Below are 9,566 nucleotides of genomic sequence, written 5' to 3'. Positions count from 1 at the left end.
GTCAAATATAACCTATCCATACTAACTCACAGGGACTATCTACATAAATAAGTAAAAGGGAATGGTGATGAATTCAGATGACTTAAACAGAGGGGAAACATGATTAATTAAGGCTGTAATTGTATTGTGTCATAAGAAGGTAATGACAGAAGGTTGACGACATTTGAGAGGAGGAGCCATAATTCAGTTGGGTCGAGGTATTTTGTGGTTGACCGATGCTCAGAGCGCATCGAATGTCCCACCTTCACTGCGTCGAGTGTCTATCTTGTCTTTATGTCCTGAGTTGACTTACTCTTCTGATAATTCATAATGTAATTGGATACATAGAGAGTCTAATATATAGAAGGTCTTAAAGTTTACAAGCTCATGGAGCCAGTGGACCTTCCTGGTGGCAGAAATGTTGAAGGGGAAGGAAGAGAGGTCAAGAAAAAGAACTGGTGAGGTTTAGAAAAAAGGAGTAGAGATGGGAAAATTTGGAAGACTTCATGCAGCCATAGCCCCTTGTTTTGGTTGACTTTTCCAAATTTACTACTTTTACTAAAATTCATCAGGCCATCTCCGTCACCCCTCTTCCTTCCCCTTCAACTTTTCTGCCAGGAGAGGGGCCACTGGCTCCCAAAACTTACATACTGTAATACCCTCTATATGATTGTTCTCCTGCCAAAGGTTGCTGAGTAGACTTTTTATTTATTCAGTTGCATTATATTTTCAAAAACTGATTATTTTCTTCTAATAACTGCTGTGTTTTACTTCTTGTCGTCATTTACTAGGTGAATTTGAAATTAAAACTACATTGATTAGGCCATAATTTGAGGACTACTTTCTCTGAACAGGCTAAACTCTTCGAGCATAGTTCTTTCACTGCATTCTGAGGAATTTTGCCAGCTTCAGCCAATATTGGCTTTTTGTCCTGAAAGTGGATTCTTTGCTCATAATAGACAGCTGACTGCTCCTCTGGTTTGTTAATCATATGCGGTATGGCCTCCACGTATTTCCCTACCAGGTTTTTACAATTACCAGAGTTTGCAATGTAAGCTAATTTAACCATCTTGCCAGCATCATCTTCAACACTGATATGATGTGGACATCTGAATTATTTGCATAATGTCCCTGTTAACAAGATGCTGTTAATGTTTTGAGAGAAAATGTGTTTGTCGCTACACGTAGCTATATATATGTCCAATGTGTATTATGTATTTTGCTGCTGTGAGAGCAACTGTGTTGGTTTCTTCCATGCATTTGACATTATCCACATATTTACTTCAGGTTTATACAGATTTTGTCATAATTAAAAGTGAATAGTGACTTGTGTGAAAATACACTCCTGGAAAAAGAATTAGGTAAACCCTTTCAGAGGTTTCCAATTCACTCAAGATTTGTTGAAACATTCACACTCAAGATTTATTGTTGCAACAGTGTGTATGGAGTACATGAAAGACTAAATTTACAGGTTGGTAGCTGAAGTGGTACTGAGGTCTCAGATATTGGCCCGTGCTGAAATTTCCATTTTAGTATGTGGTGCAGCCTCCAAATGTGTCAATGCGGATACTGACTCTGGCATCCATTCCATCATACAGATGGTGAATATTGTACAGGAATACACTATGCTACACCTGCCAGACCTGTTCTTGTAGTTTTGTAAGAGCTGTTGGAACAAGAAATGACTTGTGCCATTCGTCAACCATCATCTCCAGCTCGGGCTCCATTGGGGACAAGTGTGGAGAAAGTGCTGGCCCAAGAATTTTCTTCAGGTCTTGCAGAGCATGTTGAGTTCCATGGGCACTGTTTGGGCTAGCGTTATCCTGTTTGAACAACACATCATTTTCATGGTGCAAGAATGGCAAAAAAACGGGGCTAACAACATTCTGCCAATACAGATCAATGGTTCACATCCCTTTCATAAATGCAAAGATAAACGAGAATTGTAGCTTATCGCAACCTCAAATGTAAGGACTGTGGTGGGACCAGTGTGCCTCGAATGAAATAAGTTTATGAGACATCGCTCACCAGGTCTGTCATACACGCAAATGAGCATCACTTGCTTGCAGGCAGAATCTGCTTTCATCATTGAAGTCTATCACACACCATGCTGTCTTCCAAATGATCCTCTGATAGCACGAACAGTGCAAGTCGATGCTGTGCCATGGGTGGAAGATAGGCTAGCCTGACTGCTAATAACCAATTTTCAACAGTTCATGTTGGCACATATGGGCTCACAAGACCTCTTATCTGTGTGTGGTAGCTGTACGAACTGCCACTGTAGCCCTTACCATATGTCTGTCTATACAGTTGTCTGTGCGGTGTGTAGGTCCAGGATCTCTTTCATGTGAGTGACACACTGAGGGAGGTGGTGCAGTGGTTAGCATACTGGACTTACATTTGGGAGATAATGGTTCAAACCTGCGTCCAGCTATCCTGATTTAGGTTTTCCATGATTCACTTCAGGCAAATGCTGCGATGGTTCCTTTGAAAGGGTATGGCTAATTTTCTTCCCCATTCTTGCATAATCCAGTGGGACCAATGACCTCATTGTTTTGTCCCTTCCCCCAAATCAACCAACTGAGCAATGGGTGTGACAATACTCACATGACCACTGATAAGAGTGTCATTAGACAGCTGACACAACACATCTAGTCAGTCTCCTCTCTATGACATGCAACACACAAAGGCTCTGTAGTCAGATGTGCTTGACATGTAAACGTGCTGCACTTCGTACAAACTTTTATCATGAAGTTGCCTTTTATTTCCTTCCACTCACATGTAACACCCATTCTTCTTCATCTCTGATGGCTCTGGTGTGTCAATGACAGCTTCTGAAGGGAATTTCTTTCTTAGGTTGGAAATCATCTCAATGAGGACTGATACCTGAATTTCTATTCTTCAAGTGTTCATTTGCCAATGGAAATTCTTCAGATAAATACATTGAATTATGACATTTCCTTTTTGTTGCGAAAGTGAATACAAAATTTGGCAATTTGGCCCAGTTATGTTCAGCATAAGTGCAAAATGGCTTAGCAGGGATGGCTAGAGGACAAATGTAAGGATGTAGAGGTTTATCTCACTTGGGGTAAGATAGATACTGCCTACAGGAAAATTAAAGAGACCTTTGGAGGAAAAAGAACCACTTGTATGAATATCAAGAGCTCAGATGGAAACCCAGTTCTAAGCAAAGTAGGGAAAGCAGAAGGCTGGATGGAGTATATAGAGGGTCTATACAAGGACAATGTACTTGAGGACAATATTATTGAAATGCAATAGCATGTAGATTAAGATGAAATGGGAGATAAGATACTGCGTGAGGAGTTTGACAGAGCACTGAAAGACCTGAGTTGAAACAAGGCCCTGGGAGTAGATAACATTCCATTAGAACTACTGACAGCCTTGGGAGAGCCAGTCCTGACAAAACTCTACTATCTGGTGAGCAAGATGTATAAGACAGCCGAAATACCCTCAGACTTCAAGAAGAATAAATAAATTCCAGTCCCAAAGAAAGCATGTGCTGGCAGATGTGAAAATTACCAAACAATCAGTTTAAAAAGTCATGGATGCAAAATACTAACGCGAATTCTTTACAGACTAATGGAAAAACTGGTAGAAGCCAACGTCAGGGAAGATCATATTGGATTCCACAGAAATATTGGAACACGTGAGGCAATACTGTCCCTACGACTTACCTTAGAAGAAAGATTAAGGAAAGGCAAACCTATGTTTCTAGCATTTGTAGACTTAGAGAAAGCTTTTGACAATGTTAATTGTAATACTCTCTTTCAAATTCTGAAGGTGGCAGGGGTAAAATACAGGGAGCGAAAGGCTACTTACAATTTGTACAGAAACCAGATGGCAGTTATAAGAGTCGAGGGACTTAAAAGGGAAGCAGTGATTGGGAATGGATTGAGACAGGGTTGTTGCCTCTTCCCAATGTTATTCATTCTGTATATTGAGCAAGCAGTGAAGGAAACAAAAGAAACATTCGGAGTAGGTATTAAAATCCAAGGAGAAAAAATAAAAACTTTGAGGTTCACCGATGATGTTGTAATTCTGTCAGGGACAGCAAAGGACTTGGAAGAGCAGTTGAACGGAATGGACAGTGGTTTGAAAGGAGGATATAAGATGAACATCAACAAAAGCAAAATGAGGATAATGGAATGTAGTGGAATCGGGTGATGCTGAGCAGATTAGGTTAGGAAATTAGGTTAGGAAATGAGACACTTAAAGTAGTAAAGGAATTTTGCTATTTGGGGAGCAAAATAACTGATGATGGTCAAAGTAGAGAGGATATAATATGTAGACTGGCAATGGCAAGGAAAGTGTTCCTGAAGAAGAGAAATTTGTTAACATTGAGTGTCAGGAAGTCGTTTCTGAAAGTATTTGTATGGAGTGTAGGCATGTATGGAAGTGAAACATGGACGATAAATAGTTTGGACAATAAGAGAATAGAAGCTTTCGAAATGTGGTGCTACAGAATTGTATTGTAGTCTGTAATGAATTACTGGATCAACTGTATTTCAGTATGTTCAAGAATTCTGAATGAGAAAATAAGGAATGAGATTGGACTAGAACTTATGGGAAGAAGCAGATTGGGGTTTATGGATGGTGATGGCCTCAGGTGACTTAACCTCAGAGGAAACAGGATATGGTGGCCGAGCAATTCTAGGCGCTTCAGTCTGGAACTGCGCACCTGCTACAGTCACAGGTTGGAATCCTGCCTCGAGCATGGATGTGTCTGATGTCCTTAGATTAGTTAGGTTTAGGTAGTTCTATGTTCTAGGGGACTGAGGACCTCAGATGTTGAGTCCCATAGTGCACAGAGCCATTTAAATTTGAATTTGAAACAGGACAAGTGAAGATAGTGGTTGTATACTCCGGTAAGTAGTAACAACAGAATATGCTTTGCTCATGTAAATCATTTCTGATGCAAACCTCAAGTTGCTTAGCATTATCTGGTCGCCGGTGTTGCAGAAGTGCTTCCACTCCATCCTGTTCCAACGAGATCCCTAATCTGTGGGTGCAGGTCCCTGGCACCTGTTTCAGAAGAGCAAGCATACATGTGAGAGATGAACATATAAAACTCGATAGCAGAGTCGGTCATTGGGGGTTTTTACTCATATGCAGTATTTTCTCCATGTATTGCCTTACCATGTTATTACATTTCTCTGAGTTCATAATGCAAGTTCATTTAAGCACACTCCCAGCATCATCTTCAACACTGGTTAGGTCTGGATAGTTAGATTAGGTACATAATGCATCTGTTGAGTTAATGTTTGTGTGTTTCTGTAAATATTTTGAGAGAAACTGTGTTCCTCCCTAAACATGGCTAGGTGTACATCTGTCATGTATTTAGAATTTTCCTGCTGGAGCAATTGTATTTGGTCTCTCCATGTATTTAGCATTATCCTCCTGTTCAGTTAAGTTTTGTACAGGATGTATCATAAGGCGGAGTGAATGGTGAGCAAGAGTGAAAATATATGGTCTTGCCACTGCCTCATATGGAATACTGTCTGGCTTAGTGAAAATTTCCATTAAATGCAAACTTTCCTCATTTAATTGTGCTAAGATTTCATCCATGGGGTATTTGAACAGGAAGTTCAATACTACTTCATGACATTACTTGGCAATATCTGTTTTACACAATTACCTGTTAAAGGAAATGTACATGTGTTGGTCATGGATAATATTTGAGCCTAATTAGGTAATTTAAAAGTTTATCTTCAGAAATTTTATACTACTTAGTACAAATATATTTGACTTAAATCAGTGGCCATTCACAGCTACTTCTACAGTTACATCACTAAAGACTAATTTACTAGCTCGTGTTTGCAGGAATGTTTTCCTTTTTATTGCCACACACATTTGTTATGTATGGGGCGGAACTATGGGCCTCGTGGGAAAAGGGTGACCCGGTTGAGTCACGCAGTTTGACTCTTAGTCTGATAATGCGGTGTGGCCATTAATTGCAGCGTTGATCACGTGGGCTCACATGAGGATCAATGAACTATACTTGATGGGATGTATCTGTAACTTAGGTGGTTAGAAAGTTAGTAGACAGGAATACAATTAAATACTTAGCTTTAATTCAGCATCAGCAGTGAACGTTGATCTTGACTTTGTACAATAATATTTAGAAGTGTAGTTATAGACTGAATAATTCTTTACAATTCTGATTGCTTCACGCATATAGATCAATTTTCAATGTGTAAACTGTAAGTGGCACCCGGCTAGGTCATAGCTACTGACTTAGCTGAAGGCTGTGCTAACTAGCGTATCTCTGCAAATGAGATCTCTAATAGGAATGGTTCACTTGTTACGGCTTCAAAGTTGGCTGTAGAACTGGCCAGTGAGCTAGCCTGTCTCTTAAGACCAGCTGAGTGGCGGCACTTTTTCTGCTAGCATCGAGAGTGGCAACTCGCGGGTCCAATGTGTACTGACAGACTGCGGCCGATTTGAAACCTACAACCTAGCAAGTGTGGTGCCTTGTGGTGTCACCACAACATTCATCTGTCATTTTTCACTACTTTCACCCTGCATATTTCTGTTAACGTTATAAGAGCAACTGCATTGTTCTCTCCACATGTTTGGGTGTAAGACATTAGTTTGGTTGTTACTTTTCCATTCGCTGCTACATACCATTCTAGGCATTCCCCCTGCGGGTCCAGGGAGTAGAATAGGCCCGAGGTATTCGTGCCTGTCGTAAGAGGCGACTAAAAGGAGTCCATCCTCCTCACGGGGGTAGTTAGCGCCTGCGTCCGGAGACGGACGGTTCCACGACCTATAATTGTGGTCTTTTTGGTTTTTCACTTCTCGTTTCTTCCTTCCTTTTGTTGGTTCCTTTCTTTGCTCTTCTCCACCTCACTGTCTTTCTTACTCTTTCCCTTGACTTCTCCTTGCCTTCTCATTGCCTTCTTCTCCTTGCCTTCTTCTCCTTGCCTTCTCATTGCCTTCTTCTCCTTGCCTTCTCATTACCTTATTCTCCTTGCCTTCTCGTTGCCTTCTTCTCCTTGCCTTCTCATTGCCTTCTTCTCCTTGCTGTCTCTGGTCTCCGCCTCGGCGTTTGAGACAGTCTGTCCTCTTTCTCCCTCTCTCTCTTCTTTTTCCTCTTCTTCCTTCCTCCCTGTGTATGCCTGAAGGCCGACCCATGCATTCACACGCGTAGCCGGTGACGGGGTAACGCGTACTTCCCCGCCCTGGGTAGACATGTAAGGCACGCGCGTACCCCCTGGTAAAGGCCAGGCCCGGGGAGGGGTGATTGCCTGAGCTGATACCTTCTGACCATGCCGATTGGTCTCTCCGGCTGTTTCTCGGGAGGTGTGACCTGAGGTGTAAACATTCACCTAAGGCGGGAGAGCCCTCTGAGAGGGTCCCCACAAGGAAGGAGCGCGCCATCGGAGATGCTGGCAATCATGGGGGATTCCTCCGCAATGAATTCTACTCCATCTCTTTCGACTTCTGCCCAAAAACGGAAACGTGACCAGCCACCAGTGACAAAAGTACTACCGCCTGCCCCACAGTTCCTCGTCGTTTCTCGATCTGAGGACGGAAAGGATTTTTCCTCTGTCAACCCTTTTGTTATCCAGAAGAGCGTAGATGCCATAGCCGGATCTGTCAAATCTTGTACCAGGTTGCGTAACGGTACCTTATTACTAGAAACTGAGAGCGCCTTTCAGGCACAAAAACTGCTTCGGGCCACACTCCTGTACACGTTCCCTGTCCGGGTGGAGGCCCACCGAACTTTGAATTCGTCTCGTGGTGTAGCCTATACTAGCTCCCTCGACGGATTGACTGACGTGGAGATTTAATCTTTCCTCGCTGAGCATGGCGTGACGGCTGTCCATAGGGTCATGAAAAAGGTCAACAATGACCTTGTACCGACCCGGACACTTTTCTTGACCTTCGATAGTGTTAAGCTGCCATCGCGCATCAAGGCGGGCTACGAGGTTATTTCTGTTCGCCCCTATGTCCCGACACCTACGCGCTGCTACCAGTGTCAGCGTTTCAATAACACTCGACAGTCTTGTTCCAATGCGGCTAAATGTGTCACTTGTGGCAGGGATGCCCATGAGGGTGACTGTCCACCTCCGTCTCCTCGTTGTGTGAACTGTCAGGGTGACCATGCCACAGCCTCCCGCGACTGTCCTGTCTATAAGGAAGAACGCTGTATCCAAGAAATTCGGGTCAAAGAGAAAGTGTCCACCTCGGCTGCTCGCAAGCTATTGGCTAGTAGGAAGCGTTCGCTGCTCCCAGCGGGGAACTACAGTACTGTCCTCGCCTCTCCTCGGACTACCAGGTAGGTGGCAACCCAGACATGCGACCTGACCTTCAGCACCACGGTCGTCCGTTCGGCCAGTGCTAAGATCACGTGGTCGACGTCTCCTCTTCCTCCCATCACCCCACAGACACCAGCCCCTTCATCAGCTTCTGCTAAGACGAAGACCCCGAAGTCAGATGCACGGGCCTTCAAGAAGGAAACATCCCGTGCAGACTTCCTCCGTACCTTGACCTCCCAGCCTTCGACCGGTACTTCCACTCAACGTCCTTCCAAAAAGGCGCATAGGAAGCACAGTTCTCCTTCTCCACCATGGCGCATTTCTTCTCCTGCGCCACCCAGCGGTTGCCGCCCCAGGCCGTCATCCGTTTCGCCTGGCCGCACCGCTGGTAGCCGTACATCTGGCCGTTCACCGGCGGAGGAAGCTCCCCCTCCCGGCCATCCTCCCGAGATGGCCGATGACCCTATAGACCCAATGGACGATGACTGTCCGCCTACTGATAGCGGCGGCAGTGCTCGGTCGAAGCCAGGCCCTAAGCGGCCTTCGAGGTGACCACTTCTCTCATCTTCCTTTTCTTACGATGGCACTTCTTCACTGGAAAATTCGCAGCATTCGCTCCAACCGAGAGGACTTGAAGTTGCTGCTCCGCTTGCACCGTCCGCTCGTCGTAGCCCTCCAGGAAACGAAGCTACGCCCATGCGATCAAATTGCCTTGGCACACTACACCTCTGTGCGTTTTGACCTACCCTCTGTGGTAGGTATCCCAGCTCATGGAGGGGTTATGTTGCTGGTCCGGGATGATATTTACTACGATCCCATCACGTTGCACACCGGCCTGCAGGCAGTTGCCATCCGCATTACTCTCCCCACTTTTACGTTTTCCTTTTGTACCGTTTACAATCCATCGTCATCTGCCGTTACCAGGGCAGACGTGATGCAACTTATTGCTCAGCTACCTGCACCATTTTTGTTAACTGGAGACTACAATGCCCACCATCCACTTTGGGGCTCTCCAGCATCCTGCCCGAGGGGCTCCTTGTTAGCAGACCTTTTAAACCAGCTCAATCTTGTCTGCCTCAATACTGGCGTCCCTACTTTTCTTTCGGACACATCTCACACCTATTCCCATTTAGACCTCTCTGTATGTACTCCCCAACTTGCACGCCGGTTTGAGTGGTATGCACTTTCTGATACATATTCGAGCGACCACTTCTCGTGTGTTATCCATCTCCTGCAGCATACCCCCTCTCCGTGCTCCTCTAGTTGGACCATCTCCAGGGCAGACTGGGGGCTCTTCTCTTCCAG

The sequence above is a fragment of the Schistocerca serialis genome, chromosome 3 (assembly GCF_023864345.2).
Source record: "Schistocerca serialis cubense isolate TAMUIC-IGC-003099 chromosome 3, iqSchSeri2.2, whole genome shotgun sequence".
Lineage (NCBI taxonomy): Eukaryota > Metazoa > Arthropoda > Insecta > Orthoptera > Acrididae > Schistocerca > Schistocerca serialis.
Note: the sequence above shows the minus strand (reverse complement) of the source record.